Raw genomic sequence first — 18,575 nt, 5'->3', positions numbered from 1 at the left:
TAAATACATGGTCTTTGGCACCCTCTTGGTGGCCTTAGCAGGCTCTCATTTTGCTTATATGGCGGGACAATTGTTCTGCTGTTATCCTATCTATCGGGCAGTCCTACCTAGATTTAATGCACTTATGTACATTACCCTTAGTCCAGGTTTCTGGTGTTTATTTTAGATGCATTTTTGGTTGTATATATTATAATTAGGCTACTGTGAACAATTGTATACCATATAGCTACAGCACTTGTACTTCACACACATGTAATCGGATCTAGAAAGTTGCCAACCCTATTAAAATATTAGGTTTATAGTATAATATTTGAATTAAACAGACAAAGCGTTAATCACAATCATTTGCATGATGATTAAATCTTGAACCAAAAATGTATCAGAGAGCTCTAGTGTTTTTTAGAGACACACACCCAATAAAACTGTGCTTGACCATTTCTTGCCCTCTATATCATTCTCTGCAGTTTACTGAGAAAGACCTGACACTGGGTAATGCCGTTGTCTATTCGAAGGCCAAAACAACAACAATCTTGGTTATCAAAGACTCACTCCACCCTGACCACAGCCTCTTCTTTTAGAAGCCATGAGAAAACCACCATCGCAGCTTGAGAGCACAAATCTAGCCTCTTAAGAGGTGTTATGTCCCACAGGCAGTTCGATATCTCAATGCGGTCCACATGAAAGCAATTTTCTTTCCATGAGTGCAAATTGCACTTTTAATGCCTGATATTTCAGCCACTCATTTCTCTCACTACATGACAAAACTCTTGAAACTTTTCTCCAAAAGCACTGAATGTTATTCTAACCATTTATGGCCTTTCTCCATTCATGTACACAAAGTCCAGTATGATTCCAAATGTCATCAAAAGATATATCTGTTTGTAGCTGAACAACTTATACGATGCGATCTTTCTTCTTTGTGTCAAATTAACTTAACAATTGAAACATCCAAAACTGGCTGTGTTTCTTGCCAACATACTGGTGTTTGGACATGTGGGATTACTTGCACGTCACTTTCAATAGCTCAATTGGTAGAGTAGAAGTTAAAACTGTCATCCTTAGGCTGTCGGTTCAACTCTGACTCCCACAAACTTTATGTTTTAATGCAGAATCTGTCATTTTATATGAGCAAAAAAGAGGCTTTTCCCTGACCAGGAATCGATCCTTGGCCGCGGCGGTGAGAGCGCCGAATCCTAACCACTAGACAACCAGGGACAAAGCCACAGAGATTACCTCACATGACCATTTTCAAAGTCTGCACTCCTACTTTTCTGACAATGTTTGGATGCATACTGGAATTAGTATGCATGAGTGGAAAAAGGCCATAAAGCGAGTTATTCATCTTTCTCTTTGTTCTACAAAAAAATGAAGTTTGCAAGAGTCAGGGCTCTTTTTTACCATCTGGTGTCACTAACACATGGAAAGAGCTGTTATAGTATTCCCCATTTGTCCCCTTAATGTTTCTGACATTTTAGCCACTCATTTCTCTCTCTACATGAAAACATTCTAGAAAATTTTCTCCAAAAAGTACAGAATGTTATTCTAAGTACTCGGAAAATAGTCTTTTCCTCCCCCTTCTGACGCGTGAACTTATAGACGCCCTTGATTGCACGGTGTCTCTGTAATTAACAAGGGAGAGAGCGTATGCCACTCTCTCTCTCCCTAAGAGTACAGCCAATTATGCTCCTTTAGACTCCCAGCCACAAATGGCTGTGACACCATCAGTTTCACAGTTAAACACAACTCCTATAGTACTAATAAAAGCTTCACACTCACCTCAGCTGGGACATGGCAGACACTGAAGGAAACTCCTCACTTCACTCTCTTCATCTGACCAGTCATTAAGCTCCACTGCTTTCTTCACTGTTTGGAGTTTCAGCACTTCTAGGAAGAGGGAGGTCTTTCTCTCTGAGGTCTATGTACCAGACTGCAGATGCTGACTGGTAAACTGGCTGTAATGCTGGAAGGACACTCCTGCCTGTTTGAGTCTCAGAGTCCTTCACATGAGAGTACAGATCCAGCAGGAAAACTTGTTCATCATATGCATATGACATCAGTTTCTTTATAGGTCTGTTAATAGTCTCTCTCTGATGAATAGCTGGTTGCAGACTGAGGTTCAGCAGAAATAATTTGTTTTTTAATTTTTCCACTTATAGGAACCTGTCTGATCCTGTGTTGAATCAAACCTACAAACACAACAACCCATTTATTAATTTTTTTTCATTTAAGTTTAATTCAAAATAGCTTTATAGTCAAGACTATCCTGTATAATATTGTGGACTCATTAAAAGGCAGGTTTAAAGTTTAATGCAAAGAAACAGCAAAGATAATTTGAAGATGCCATTTATCAAAACACTGGACATAGTGATTTGTAATATTAGAATAGAATCCCTTTATTTACTAAAGGTACACAGAAACTTACTGTATGTAAGAGTGCAAGAGTTCAAAGCAGTATTAGTGCAGATAAAAACAACTACAGTGCCATTGCAGATTTTAATGCTGTTTCAGTATCAGGGTCTTCAGGAAGGCTCCACCTGGCAACCCTGAAGTGCCTTGCTATGCTTAAAACTGCACACACACACACACACACACACACACACACACACACACACACACACACACACAAACAAACACAAACACTCAACAAGGTGAGTTCTGCTTATTTGTTATTGGAGATTTGTTAAGAAGGCTGATCGCCATTTAAAATTAGATTTCACACACTGTAATTGTTACACTGGTGAGTTTGAGGTAGAGATGCACTTTCATTAATACTGCTTACACTGTGTTTCTTTACAACACGCATGGATGTGTTGAAGCATGTCATATGCATGGAACACTACTACTCAGAGCATTGGAACGTTGAAAACAGAAGCTATCTGGCTCACACAATGCTTTAAATGTGCCAAGGGAAATTCCAAGTGTGGCCATTCTTGAGTGGAGTGGAAGATAAATATGTTTTTTTGTATTTCAAAGCAGCTGTAAGAGTATAACAGGCAGTTTAGAACATGTCAGTCCCTCCATGTAATTTGAGAGAAAATATCCTATGAAGATTGGACCAAGATTCCTGCAGAGTATTTTCAGCACATAGTGGAAGCTATGCCAGAAAGAATTGCCGCAGTTCTGGAGGCCAAAGAAGGTCCAACATGCTACTAAATGGGTGTACTTAAGCCCACTGTGTCCTATAATAGGATGTTGCTGGAATGTATGTGGATGTTGTTGGAATGGCCGCAGAGTTGCGGCAGCAGTACAGGTAGTCTGTAATCCTTTCCCCCATCCGAGTGAGTTTGCCCTATTACACGGGGTCGAGTTATGATGTATATGTTTAATTACACAGGATGGATTGTGGGCGACGGAACCGAACAGCCTTCAGGATTCAAATAGAGAAAGGTGAAACTTCTCCAGCCTTTGAGTTAATCACAGGACTATTGCATAGCAATTAGGGATAACAGAACAGCTTTCGGGGGGTTTGTGTGGGTTGCCTTATCCGCTCCTTTAGCAGAGTAGTCACAATTCAAATTTCCCTTGTTCCATTGTTTACAAGGCATTATACATGTGGTTTATTTATAGTGCACGGAGTAATAAGCAGCAAGTCTGGTCTGTCTGCTTTGGAAGAGAAACATTTGGCCAAAAGAGCAAGACACAGCCAGGAGGATGATTGGTAAGAGCAGATTAATATATGCACCTTAAAGCTGTGCTCTACAGCTAGGTCCTGTTTCATGACTGCATATATAAATTTACTACTGACATTGCCATTTGTATCTGGCCATTTACAGTGCACTCTTGCTCAATGCAGCACTTGAAGCTGATTTTCCATTGTGTAGTTATTATGTTCAAGAGATGTTTGACCCGGTCAGGGTGACACACTTTAGTGAGGGCAGCAGTATCCTAGAGGACACTACAGACAGTGACAGAGACATCTCAGAGCGCGAGGTGAGAGGTTGAGTTTTTTGTTACTCTCTCTACGACATACTTTTCATGCCAGGTACTATTGTCCAGTTCAGCCCAATTTAATTTACTGCCTTGTATTATCATATATAAATTGCTGAACATCTTATCACTCAGTTTCAAACATCCCCTCAGCTGTTTTAAGCCATTTCGGTTATTCAGAAGTACTGCTAAATGGATGTGGTGGGAAAATGAGAGCACATCAAACACAGACAGCTTTATGCATTGAGTAGTAAAGAGTAAAAGTTTATTGAGTTCTGTCCCCTGTATAACAGAGTAAGAGGACTGACGCGCAGTACGGTCCCCCTGCCCTTATACAGAGAACAGAAGAAAGAGAAAAAAAAAGAAAAACGACTCCTACAGAGTATCTGCTAATTCATGTTTTGGTCAGCCTGAGCGCTGAAGGCTTCTTCTATCTCTATGGTTAGAACGGTATGTGAGCAGCTGATAACTGCTCAGGCTAACTCTCAGCAGGTCAAAAGTACTTCAGACTGCAATCTATGAACTAGTATTTTATCAAATTTTATCATAATTGTAACGCAGGGAGGCTTGGCAGGATACAAAAGAGGAGCCGTGATGCATACAACGATGTTTATTTAGAGACATGGAAGACAACGTAGCACTAAGGCTATCGTGGGATCAAACACTGACAACGTTAACGTTTACACAAAGGACTTATTTACGCAAACAATAACAACACAACGAAGAGCAGGCGTGAAACACAAGGGGGCGTGGCCACACGGATGAACACAGACACATACACACACACACACACACAAGCAAACACACACGGGGAGACGTTTGGGGGGAGGGGCCGTACCGTGACAAGAATATGTTCACACATGCTCGCTTGCTCTCTCTCGCTCTCTCTCTCTCTCTCTCGCTCTCTCTCTCTCTCTCTCTCTCTCTCTCTCTCCATAGTTTATTTTCCCTTCTATATAAGCCTGCAGGTTCATAGGTGACTAGCTTTTAGAATTTAATGTGTAATTTGAGCATAATGGTGGAAACTACAAAGAACAAAATGGAAAAAAAGGAGGGTCGTTTCCATAATTGCCCTTGAAAAAATTTATAAGAATTAAACTCTTGTGTACCCCTCAGACGTTCTCCGGAGGGTCCCTCAAAAGCATGTTTATATTTAAGTTGCAATAAAGGACGGGACCAGCTATTCTCTTCAACTAATTCTGGAGTCTGCATCTTTATTTTCTATTTAAATATTTAATCTTAAAACTATCTAATTGGGGATGGGTTTTCTGAACATACAGGCATTTGTGATGGTAATCCCTTAATATTAGAGGGGTAAAGTTATATTATCAGATAACTAACTAGATTGCTAGTTTTCTGTCTGCCATGGTCGATTGTACTTTCATCAGTAGGCAAGGTAACCTGGGTGCACTAGCGAGTTTCCCGTCATATCTGCCATTGCTTCTACAAATACAACGCAGCAGGTCCATTATTTTAGATCGGGTGTCTCACAGCAAGCTGGCTACAATTAGTTGGTTAAAAAATTATAGTAAATGAAGAAAATAAAACACTAACATGATAGTCAAGCTAGGTTCATTCGCAAAGCTAGCTAGCTAACGATAACTGAACAGAAAAATTAAAGTTCAGTGTCAGTCAATTTAGTCAAAGAGGAACAGATTTTGTCGCATTTTGTGACTGGCTCTTTAGACATTAATGTGGCAGACTACCTGAACGTCAGCCCTCATTTGTTCTGTTAGTTCAACGCTTTTAACAAGTGCCGTCAAACAAGAGAATGGCTGCATTTTAAAGTGGTCAGCATTGCTATCCATTGGAGCCTGCTGTTTGATTAGAAAACCAGCACACACATTGTCATGTATGACCTATTTAACATATTTGTCCCAAAGGCATTGATCCACGGAATGCAAGGATCAGCATCGCATGTTCTCAACTATGCTTACTCCTTGCTCCACTGGAACGTTTAAGTGCGCGCGTGCCGGTAAAGGGGAAAAGACAGCGCGTGGATTGCGTTTGGGGTGACTGTTACATAACATCTGTAGCCAGTGTTGAATACATAATGGAATTTAAATGGAATTTAATTAAATGGAATTTAATAAGCCATGGATGTAATGGAATTTAGTTAAATGGAATTTAATAAGCCATGGATGTACTAATATCGATATACCGTTTTTCTCCGCAAATACTAATTCCACCTTACTCTCTTCTGTTCACATTCCACTTGATCCATACAGTATGGGTAGTGCATTGTCCATACCAATCTGTGTTAAGGATTATGGCGTCTTGGATTTGACAGCATCTCAGATAGAAAAGAAAAAGAAAACCAGAGTCAAGAAATGCCAGTTCTTTACCCTGCTCTTCCGAGGACATTCTGGCAAAGCTCTGTCACCCAAGACAAAGCGGTCCATGAAGCTTGCCTCTGGCGAAGGCATGGATGGAGTTACTGTGAGTACCGTTATCAACCAACATGAGGACAAAAGACAGGAAGGTGTTGAGCCCACTGTTATCACTCATAATCCGGTTCCAGTTGTGAACTGTCTTTTGTGATGTTTCTTTAACCCAGTCCGCCACTGCGAGTAAGCCTGAAAGGCTGGGCCAGGCCAGCACTGAAAGCATGCCTAGACTGCTCATGCAGTCCTCCACCAGCGAGCTGCTCACATGCCTGTGTGCGTTCTTGTGCCGGCGTTGCTGCCTGCTGAAGGACCTGACTGCTGACGAGCCCGTGCAGTGGCTGCGCATTGTGGACCGCTACGTGACACTGACAGAATGGCAGGAGCAAAGCTTCCTCATTCCAGGCACCGTGGTTTTTCTCTTCATGCTGTGCCGTGACATCATTTCAGCTGAGGTGGCCACCAAGGAGGAGCTGCAGGCCGTGCTGCTCACATGCTTGTATGTGTCTTGCTCCTACATGTGTGAGGAGATCAGCTACCCAGCCAAAGCTTTCCTGGTGGAGGAAAACAAAGGGGCCTCCTGGGCCCGATCCCTGGACATTGCTAACCGTATGAGTGGCAAGATGCTGCAGATTAACAATGACCCGCAGTATTTTTGGCAGGTCTTCACTGACCTGAAGAACATGATGCTTCATTAAAGGATTAAAGAATAAAATATTTTATTAATTAAACATTTTGTTAAAATTTTATTTCATTTTAGTTATAAAAAAAAACACATAACTGCAAAGTCAGTTGTTATAATGTGTGATGTAATTTCTCCCCACCTAGCATTATTATATCTCCTAATCTTACCAAAAATGTGCCACTTGATTTAGTTATGTTAACTTGATATCAAAGATGTCAAAAGCAGCTTTTAATGTCAGCTGATGCTTTTTGGCATAAACATTTATCTATGTTTATGTCAATTGTCATTAAGGGCTTATGTGGGAGTCATCTAGCACTCTGAACAGTGCCCTTCAGTAATGTTACCCAAATTTCTTATCTGCACCATCAAATGAGCTCCACTAGACCTAATCTGCCATATGACAGCACTCAAACACTGCCAGTTTGAAGTGGTTCTGCTGTGCCCCACAACTCTAGATATGTCTCCCTATTCTGAGGGAAAACATTTATTTTCACAAAATGAATTCTATACTCAGCTCAGCAGTGAGAATACTGTGAAGTAAGAACGGAAGCCTGAACCAGGCCTAAAAGCTATTTAACTTTGTGGTTCAAGGTGAAGATGCACTGACATGCAAAACAGCTCTCTGATGTATTGTGGTTGGGTGGAATGAGTCTTTGATAACTAAGATTGAAACTGCTCACTGCACTACAACAAGTACACAAGGTGTAATGAACTTGCTAAGAGAATGATCTCAGTAAGTAACTCAACAAGGATAGGCTCATCATGATGCATTAGCTAACATTCGGCACTCATACACAAGGGTGAATGTTCAATTTTCATTCAAGCATCTCATGGTCACAGTCTGTAGTGTGTACAAAAGGAATCTAAAGGAAAGGTGTGAGCAAGTGCATCTTCCACTGATAAGAGATGTAAATTAAGACTCGAATTGTAACGTTAGAAAAAAGATGTCCAGTTCTATCAATTTATTTAAGATGCCACACCTTAAACATTTAAAGTTATTGTTATTTACAGTAAATTTATTATAATGCAAAATAATTTTAAAATGTTATTACAATGACATCTCATGAACTATTACACAATTATTTTACAAGGGACAGACTGATTGACTAAATTTAAAATTAAGAAAAGCTTAAACCAATTTTAAACTATACAGAAACTCTACATATAGAATATAAAAAGTTAATAACAACAATCACAATAATAATAAGAATAATAGTAATAATACAAACAAGGATGACAATAACAATCACAATAATAATAATTAAGCTTACATTATGGAGTATGGTCATTTAAATTCAGTGGAAATAAATGGTCAGTGTTTTTGGCTTTTCTTCTTAGGCTGTTCAGGCATGGGTTCTCCACTCATGTCCACTTCAAAGTGCGGCATGAAGCTGTTGAAAAGTGGAGTAGAGAAGCTCTCAGTCACGCCGAACTGTCCATCAGGCTTCACTTCCTCTCGTAGAGTCGGACAGAAGAGCGCTTCCCACAGGCACTGCTTGATCCTGCGGCCCGGTACAAGGCTGTAGGGCTTGGCCTGTCCGGAGGGACTTTAAGTTCAAGTTCAAGTTCAAGAGGTTTTATTGTCATTTCAGCTATATACAAGTACACAACAAAAACGAGACAATGTTCCTCCAGGACCATGGTGCAACCTGAAAACAACAGTGCAACAGACAACATGCTACAGTGCTGGTTTAGTACAGTACTCTTGCAGCAAGTAGGATAATGTGCAAGACTGCAACAGGAGTGCATAGTTTAATTGTGTGATGTTTGACTTCAGCACTAGTCCAATGCAAAACAATGTGTGAGTGTGTGTATAGATATGTATATATGTATGTATGTATGTAGGTATGTACGTGTGTGTGTTTGTGTGTGTGTGTGTGTGTGTGTGTGTGTGTGTGTGTGACTGTCTATAAGCATGTATAAAAGTGCCCATTTTGGAATCTGAATTGGAATTGGAGTTAGCCAGAGTTCAGGAGTCTAATGGCTTCTGGGAAGAAGCTGTTGCACAGTCTGGAGGTACGGGACTGGATGCTGCGGTACCTTCTTCCAGATGGCAAAAGGGTGAACAGTTCATGTGAGGGGTGTGTGGGGTCTTTCACAATGTTGGTGGCTTTCCGGATGCAGCGTGTTAGGTAGATGTTCGTGATGGAGGGAAGAGAGACCTCAATGATCTTCTCAGCTGTTCTCACTATTCTTTGGAGGGTCTTGCGGTCAAAGGTGGTGCAGTTCCCAAACCAGGTAATGATGCAGCTGCTTTTGGCCAATGTTTTTTTTAAAAAGAGATAAGGAGATACCAGAAAAGAAAAGCAAATAATAGAGGAAGATGGCATGGGATGGAGGGATGGAGGGATGATAAAAGACAGGGGTAGCAATGGATAATTATTCTATTCCCTCAGCTATTTAACTAATTCTGAAGTCTGCATTTTTATTTTCTATTTGAATGTTAACTTCACAACTAGCTGATTGGGGATTTAGGAATGACACTAGCGTTGATTTTGATTCTAGCCACAGTTCTAGTAATAAGCAGAGTTACAACTCTGCATGCAAAGTCACTGAACTTTTGACTGTTAATTCTGTAGTAAGCATAATGCAAAAAATACAACAACATATTTTGTTGTGATTGAAAAACTTACATGTCCTAAATGCATGTGTCGTAAATACATTGACATTAGTATTTTTAATTAATTTCTAACATTCGGAGACATTCAGAGGTGTTTCTATTAGGCCCAGAGTCAGCTAGGTCCCCACTCTATAATAACTCAATGAACCTCAATGGTCTCCCAATCACATCTTATCTAACGGTTAAAGATCTTGGAGTTATGGATCCCACCCTCTCGTTCGAAGGTCATGTAAATAAATAATGTTTCTTGGACTGCCTTTCTCCATTTTTAAATTGACTTTATTAAGAAAATTCAATTCAATTCAATACAAACACTCCATCACAAAAACCTCACAAACAATATCTACCAGAGGACACAGACTACCTTCACTCTATACATTAATAATTAACAGCACAATTTACATCTGTAAATTAGGTATACATTATCCATTTATATGTCCAAAAGAGTCCAGGGAATTTTTCCTCTCATATCAAACGTCTTCAACCTTTTTAACTCACATACAATCTGTTTAAAAACTATTTCTGCAGGTATTATACATTGCTCAATAACCATCTTACATCATGTTTTCCAAATCTTCGAATTTGTCACACAAACAATCATCCAATAAAGGTCCTTCACATTCTCAGTCAAATTCTCATTAAACATTCCATACCTAATACTTTTCCTGTTACGATCCCATTTAAACCCAATACCTTTCATTTTCTCCCAAATTTCAATAGTCCTTGTGCACTGCAGCAATAAATGTTCTATCGTTTCATCGGCTATGCAATTATACATCGGACATTCCTTTGTTGTAACAAAACAACTCCATTTGACTATACATCGTACAGGCAGTCTTCCAACAGATATAAGCCATGCAGTATCTCGAACATTTTCCGAGATACTTTTAGACTTTTAGACAAATATATTACATGTACATACATCTAGATTTCAGTCGATCAAAATGTTTCACGTACTTGTAACCGCAACTTTATGTTACAGCGGTCATATCAGAGATTTACCAATATAAAACGCAACAGGTGTCGTGTTCTGTAATAGAACATTTTAATATTTATATCCATATTACACTCCAGAAATCAATTCAAGACTGTAGAGTCGTCGTACCAATTGACGTAAACTCAATATAAACCGCTGACTTAATTTAATGAACAGTATTAAGATAATGAGTGCGTACAGCGAGTCTTGTCTTACTGATGCCTGTTCTAACTGAACATAGGCAGACTCCTGCATGCTGACTGGTCTAGTCACCAAACACCTGCAGCTATGGCAGCTCGTAGCAGACAAACAGGACAGTCGTTTATTCAAATGATCTACACTGACAACAGTTCTGAAATGTTACCCCTGCTGACATCAGAATTTATAAGATTCAAGTTCAGCAAGTGTAAGCGCATTTGACAATGGGACAGAGACAGAGCAGGACGAAAATCCACCCTCTGCCGACTGAACAAGAGCGGCGGAGGATGAGCAATGACTGGCCCATTAGACCAATCTTGAAGCGGATAGATTTCTGGGCAGAACGTGACCAAAGCTGGAGGTTCGCAGCACGAAGATCAGGCACTTCTACAATTAATACTCCAAGAGGCCTAATAAGAACACCTGTGGAGGAAAACGCCATTATTCCGGGTGCCATGTTGACCTTTCCATCAGTACCGTCAAAAACCAACAACTTCACGGTATCTTCAACCACGTATTTTGACTGGTACCTACCTGGTGCAGTGATTTGTGAGCAGAACCGCACCCTGGTCGCCTGGAACAACGGAGGAAATTCGAGTCCCGCACCTGATTTTAAAACGGACACCTCTCCATGAAGATTATGAAAACGCCCGCATGTACAGTTCTTTAAAAATAAACAAATAGCAAACAACACACGACCCATTGTGTTTGATTTTATGATGTATATGTACTGAACAGACATAAACAGCCTGTGTATTGTGAAAATACATGTATGTGTCTTCTACAGCAATTACTGTGCCGTGCACACTTTAAGTTTGGCATGAAGTGTTTGCTTTTTCCAAAGCAAGTAGTATTAAATTACTACTGTAGAATAAATTGTAGAATAAATTTCTACAATTTTTGTAGAATTCTACAATTTTCTACAATTTTTGTAGAATACATTTCTACAAAAAATAAACTGTAGAATAAATTTCACAAAGACATGGACTTCTCGGTTGACCGTAGAAAGATGTTTTTTTTGTATTTAATTTCTTTAATGCGAATCGTATGTAGGTTACCACTGCTCAGCTTCACCAATGTCAAGGTAAGACCTCAAAAGGACGCAGAAAATTATTTTAATAACAGCTTCTGCTGATTTATTATAACTGTATGACACTGTTTGAGTGTACGTACCGACTGAAAACAAACTCAAATTATTAGAGACACTCTTACTGCGTCTCCACATTGAAACATATCAGTTAGTTAGCTAGGCTGGCTAACTAGCTTAGCTTTATTAGCTAGCTAAGCTAATGGCGAAGAGGATTACGTTAAAGAACCCCCGGTCTACAGTTGTGCACATACAGGAAAATTAATGAATAGCATGGTAATACACGCATTTATTCAAACAGTTATGTAGCTAATATGCATTTGTAGTATGTGCGCCTGGCGTAGAAATGAGTCTTTGTTAGCCCATTAAGGCTATCTTAGCTAGGCTAGTTCGAGCAAGCTTTAAGTGCTGGTTGCTATGACAACGGGCTTGGTGTATTTTGCGAGTTTGTCGGCTACATAAGACAAGTGTTTATTGCTTTACTGCTGCGGTGAACTGTTATTATTGTAACACTCTGCTAATGCCAGATGTGTAGAATAACTCACTAGTGATGTTTACTTCGAGACTTTGGCAGTTTTAAGATGGATAGAAAGCGAATGAGCCAGCTAGCTGTCCTAGCTAACATGCAACCTTCTGTACATCCCGGGTACTCCCAGCCCTTATCAGGACCTCACAGTTCCCTTTGAGAACTCCCTGGTATCACGATCATAACTTTGGACAACCAGTTGTCATTCTCAACTCATGTTTCAGATTTCTCCTTTGTAACATACGAAGGATTCGGCCCCTTCTCTCGCAGGAAGCTACCCAGGTGCTTGTGCGGTCTCTTGTGATCTCAAAGGTAAACTACTGCAACTTACTACTTGCTGGTCTAGTAGTACTCTAGTACTTATTGTTTATTGCACTCATCAATGTTTAAGGTAGATCTTATGTATTTCGTACTTCTTGTTAGGAACTGGTTCAAAGTGACAAGTCCTTTAGTTTCGATCTCCCCCAAGTTACCCTCTGCCCTCTGTCCTCTGTCCTCTGTAGCCGGATCTCAAATTCAAGTTCAAGTTCGGTTTATTCGTCACATACATAGTCATACACAGTATAACTCGCAGTGAAATTGTGGAGAGTGCTCTGTCCAAACTGAGGAAAAGAAACAGGGGTGCATAGAGAAAAATATATATATGCAAGATAAATATATATATTCTATGTATGTACAAAAATATATTAACAATGTATGTACAGTATATGTATATTATGATTATATACACAATGTACAATGTATATGGTTGGGTATATATGTACACAATCTACAGAATGTACAGTGCAGGTGTAATATGGTTGGGTATATATGTACACAATCTACAGAATGTACAGATCCATTTTGTATAATAATATATCTACAGTTGTTGTGTAACAAGGTAATTGAGTATAAATCTATATATACAGATGTACAGATATACAGTTATGTTACATGGTGGTGGTGGTCCCCACAGTTTATCAGTTTCCCTGATTCAGGGCCCGAATGGCCTGTGGAAAGAAGCTCCTGTTCAGCCTCTCTGTCTTGGTCTTCAGGGAGCGGAAGCGCCTCCCTGACCTCAACAGAGAGAAGAGTCTATTGTTGGGATGGGTGGGGTCCTTCACAATTTTCTTGGCCTTGGTCTGGCACCGCTTGTAGTAGATGGTCTGCAGGTCAGGAAGTTCCGTGTGTGTGATGCGCTCCGCTGAACGCACTACCCTTTGGAGTGCTTGTCTGTCCTGCTTGGTGCTATTCCCAAACCAGACTGTGATGTTCCCCGTGAGGATGCTCTCGATAGTGCAGGTGTAGAAGTTCCACAGTACTTTGGAGGGCAGTCTGAAGTCTCTTAGGCGTCTGAGGTGGTAAAGACGCTGACGAGCCTTCTTTGCCAGGGAGTTGGTATGGCGGGACCAGGACAGGTCCTGCGAGATGTGAACTCCAAGGTACCGGAAACTATCTACTCTCTCCACCGTGGTTCCACCGATCCTCACTGGTTGGTAGTGCCGCTCCTGCTTCTTGCTGCAATCCACGATCAGCTCCTTTGTCTTACTGACGTTTAGGAGGAGATTATTTTCCTGGCACCAGTTTTCCAGGTGTTTAATCTCCTCCAGGTAGGCCCTCTCGTCGTTGTCCGAGATCAGACCCATGACAACGGTGTCGTCAGCAAACTTGACAATGATGTTAGAGCTGGAAGTGGCTGTGCAGTCGTAGGTGTACAGTGAGTAGAGCAGGGGGCTTAGGACACAACCCTGAGGAGCTCCAGTGCTGAGGATGAGGGTGGATGAGGCGCAGTTGCCCACCCGTACTGATTGTGGTCTGTCTGTTAGGAAGTTGGAGATCCAGTCGCACAGGGATGTATGCAGTCCTAGATCCCCCAACTTAGTAGTGAGTAGGGAGGGGATGATAGTGTTAAATGCTGAACTGTAGTCGACAAATAGCATTTTAACATAATTTCCCCTCCCTTCGTCCATGTGAGTCAGTGTAGTGTGGAGCAGATGTGCAATTGCATCGTCAGTGGAGCGGTTGTGGCGGTATGCAAACTGCAGTGGGTCCATGGAGGCTGGCAGTGAAGATGTGATGAAGTCTCTGACTAGCTTTTCAAAGCACTTCATCACGACTGATGTGAGGGCGACAGGGCGGTAGTCATTGAGGTCGGAGGGTCGAGGTTTCTTTGGGACGGGGACGATGGTGGACTGCTTGAAGCTGGACGGGACGATACCGAGCGTCAGGGAGAGATTGAAGATGTCGGTGAATACCGGGGCTAGCTGATCTGCGCAGGCTTTGAGGACCCTCCCGCAGATACCGTCTGGTCTCATCGCCTTCCTGGTATTCACCCTTTTAAACACTCTCCTCACGTCACTCTCCGTGATGATGAGAGGGCGCTGTTCTATGGTGGGCCCCGCGCATGTGCCATTGGCTGCGCCGATAGTGCCATTTGGACTAGCGCTGTTAGCACTAGCGCCGTTAGCATTGGCGCTGTTAGCATTAACGCTGTTAGCATTAGCGCTGCTAGATGTAGCCTTGAAGCGAGCAAAGAATGTATTCTAACCCTAGCACATTTTTATGACAATGTTAGTCTTTATAGTTTCCATAACTAGGTGCTTAACTGAAATCAGCTCGCGTGATCCACTCCACAGGTCAAAGTACTCTCTCATCTAGTCCTCCCTCATAATAAGCTCTGAGCTGGTTGTTTGGTTGTTTGGTTGTTTGGCTGGCTTTCATTGTCTTGTCCTATTAAAAGCATCATACAATCAGCAACAAAAGTTGATGGTGTAGTTTGATTTCCAGCCATTCTCTCTTCCTCCTTCAGTGATTCGGTCGCACCGTTGACCCTCCTCCGTCATATTTGACTTGTTCCAGTAGCTTGTGTGATTGTGGCTGTTCTGACTTAAGAAGGCTTCTCAGATGTGTTTTGATGTTCCGACTTGCCGTGCCTATTCTTTCATCTGCCTCCATCTTAGTTCTCCCTCACAGCCACTCGAATCCTCCTGATCTTCCCTCGTGTTCCCACTATACAGACAGCCCACATAAAGGCCCTATAAGAACGATTCAGCCAAATCCTGAGCACCTCAGCTTCTCTGAGGAAAGGCCTCTCTGTAAACTTTAATTATGCTGTGCTGTGCTGTGCTGTGCTGTGCTCACCCCCCACCCTCGTTGCCATTCCCCTTCTTCTGCATGTGTGCAGTCTCTCTCTCTCTCTCTCTCTCTCTCTCTCTCTCTCTCTCTCTCTCTCTCTCTCTCTCTCTCTCTCCATCTTTTCTGTCTTTTGCTAGTTTTTATGTCCACACCCTCATTATTCTCACATTTTCTACCTCAAATCCCAGCAGCTGAACAGCCAGGTAGCAGAGCAGGGGAATGTCATGTATAACGTGGACAGTGCTCAGGTCCTTCCTGCTCCTGTGGACTTGAAACCAGGTCAGGCCTCACTGTCCCTTTCAACCCTCTAACTACATCACACACACACACAGCTGGTTTAGGGCTAGCTAGCACATGCATGAACTTCCTTATGAAACTAGTACTAGTTTTGTGGATGATTTGCTTTTGACTCCACTGATTATTATTTTATTTGAATTTTTTTCCCCCTTTTTGGTGGTTCAACTTTCCCAACCCTCATCTGTGATTGGCTGTAGATGACGAGCCAAAGCTTGAGTGTGCAATGCTGAAGTCTTCATCACCAGCACTACGGCCAGTCGAGCCTCCTGTGCAGAGACGAGAGCCCGGCAGTCCTGCTTTTGCTCCTGCCCCTGTCTCTGCACATGGACCCGTCCCAGCTCCAGCTCCCACTCCTGCCCCCACCCCAGACTCTTATCCCCCTGAGAAATCAGAGCTTCCTCCGCAGATGTTTAACCAGCTGATGAAGCAGGTGATGGACCTCACCGTCGACACGGAGGAGCGCCTCAAAGGCGTGGTTGACCTGGTTTTTGAAAAAGCCATCGATGAGCCCAGCTTCTCTGACCTATGGCAATATGTGCAGTTGCCTGGCTATGGTGAGTAACATGTTCCCATACATTGCTGCTGAAGTTCCATACAAAAGCAAATGCCACACAGAAGTGAACTCTGTTTGAACCACTCTAAACGGACATGGAGCTTTAATCAGCTTCTATTTAGTAACAGAACTCTCAACACTATCTTATACCCAAGTGTTTCTCCTACATGTCTTTCCTGTGTAGTTAAAAGTGCCCATGGCAGACAAGCCCACCAGCACTGTGAGTTTCCAAAAGCTGCTGCTGAACCGCTGTCAGAAGGAGTTTGAGAAGGACAAGGTCAACAATGATGTTTTGGAGAAGCTGCGGCACCAGCTGGAAGCGGCCACTTCAGTAAGCAGCACTCCTGTCTAGTTTACCCGACTCACCAACCCACAGATCAGGAGAAAGGGGACTGAAATCGGCAGCAGTGCTGGGAGGCGGCCAGGTCGTTATCGGGTCCAAACGCGCTGTTTCTTGCTTTTGTCTTTGTTCTGGTTACTCCTCGCAAGGCCAGCGAGCGGGAGAGGCTGGAGGAGGATCTGGAGGAGGCGAAGGACAAGGCCCACAGGAGGTCCATCGGCAACATCAAGTTCATCGGGGAGCTGTTCAAGCTGCGCATGCTGTCGGAGGCCATCATGCACGACTGCGTGGTCAAATTATTAATGAACCACAACGAGGAGAGCCTGGAGCGTCTGTGCCACCTCCTCACAGCCATCGGCAAAGACCTGGACTTGTAGAAGGCCAGGGTAAGCAGGCCGCGGGCCTGGTCTGGGTTGATTTAATATTCTCAGCAGATGCTCAGCACTTGCATCGGTTTATCTTTAGTATGTCATGTAAAGGTTTACGGGGCATGTGTAGATGAGTGCTAGTGTGCAGTGCAGCGACTGTGCCTATTTTGTCCAGATTTGGTCTGTGTTGCGTTTTTCACAACAAGTACTTTACACATCGAAACTGGATGAAGAAGTTTTGGATATTGTATCTTGACTGTCAGTTTTTTCTCTAGTAGGAACAGCAGTTGTGATGTTGACAGTTCAGTCACCAACTAGTTTGACAGTTATATGTGTTCAATTTTCCTGGTCTTTTTTATTGTGTATTTTTTTCTCCATGCACGCTTTTAACCAAAAAACAAGCATGTTGAAATGTTGTCTATAAAAGTTTTGCTGTCAGTGTTTTCTGTTGCTTGCCTGTTGCCTGCACTCTGACTACAGGGTAGCCAACTAATTAGGATCATCATCTATAGTGCGACTAGCATGCTGCGCTGATATCAGTGTATTATTAGGCCTTGGCAATGATTTTAAAAGTGTCCAAGTTCATGTTGTTTAGTGAAGTTGTCAGTGTGGTTGTTAGCTCTGCTCCTACTGCAGCTGACAAAATGAAAGGCTTTTATTCAGGACTGGTCAGCTGTTAGAAGGTTTTGCTCTCACAGCCTCCTCCACGTTTGCCGCCTCCTGCTGCTGCACCCTGGATTCCCCAAAGCCAAGCGCAGCTGATGACAGCACAGCTACACCCACAGTGGCAGTGAACTGCTTTACAGCACTGACCAACGTGCAAGGCAGCAGGGTTTACATAAAAGTCATAAACGTCTTGCGACATGAGTTCAGCTGAGAGCACACCTGATCGAATCGAAAGGGGTAGAATACCTGAAATTTTTCTACGTTTCTCTTACACTCTCTCTCTCTCTCTCTCTCTCTCTCTCTCTCTCTCTCTCTCTCTCTCAGCCAAAAATGGATCACTACTTTAAATATATAGAAAAGACAGTGAAGGAGAGGAGGGGTTCCTCACGCATTCGGTTCCTGCTCCAGGACGTCATCACGTCATCCACCTGCGACTGGTTAGAGACTCTGCCTGTGTTTGTGTTTGCCATTCCAGCGCATGGTGATGCAAAAGTATGCATCTGCTGATTTTGCTTTTCTAGCATAACTGGGTGTCGCAGCGAGTTGACCACGGGCCCAAGACCATTGAACAGATCCATCAGTAGGCCAAACTTGAGGAGCAGAGGAAGGTGCACCAGCAGCTGCTGTCCAAACACAACAAGAGGCAAAGGTGTGGCCCTCAAATCCGTGACAGCCTTTTTCACCTGGCTGTGTGAGGCCGAGGACAAGTCCAAGGACAATTGACAATTGCTAAAAGACAATATAATAATTCAAAACAATAATAAAACTGTGTGACAAAGAAACAAACGTTCTGACTCTAATGTATTTTTGTTTTTTCCTTTATGAACTGCAGAC

At 42.3% G+C, this 18,575-nt stretch overlaps 1 pseudogene; it reads left to right on the top strand.

Annotated features, from left to right (window-relative positions):
• LOC145659402 (eukaryotic translation initiation factor 4 gamma 3-like) overlaps positions 1-17,084 on the top strand; it is a 40,492-nt pseudogene extending 23,408 nt beyond the window's left edge.
• Positions 17,085-18,575: the final 1,491 nt, after the last annotated feature.

Source organism: Electrophorus electricus, chromosome 10 (genome assembly GCF_041902795.1).
Source record: "Electrophorus electricus isolate QZ-2024a chromosome 10, ASM4190279v1, whole genome shotgun sequence".
NCBI classification, from domain to species: Eukaryota; Metazoa; Chordata; class Actinopteri; order Gymnotiformes; family Gymnotidae; genus Electrophorus; species Electrophorus electricus.
The sequence above is the reverse complement of the archived record's forward strand: the minus strand, read 5'-3'. Positions and strand labels throughout refer to the sequence as shown.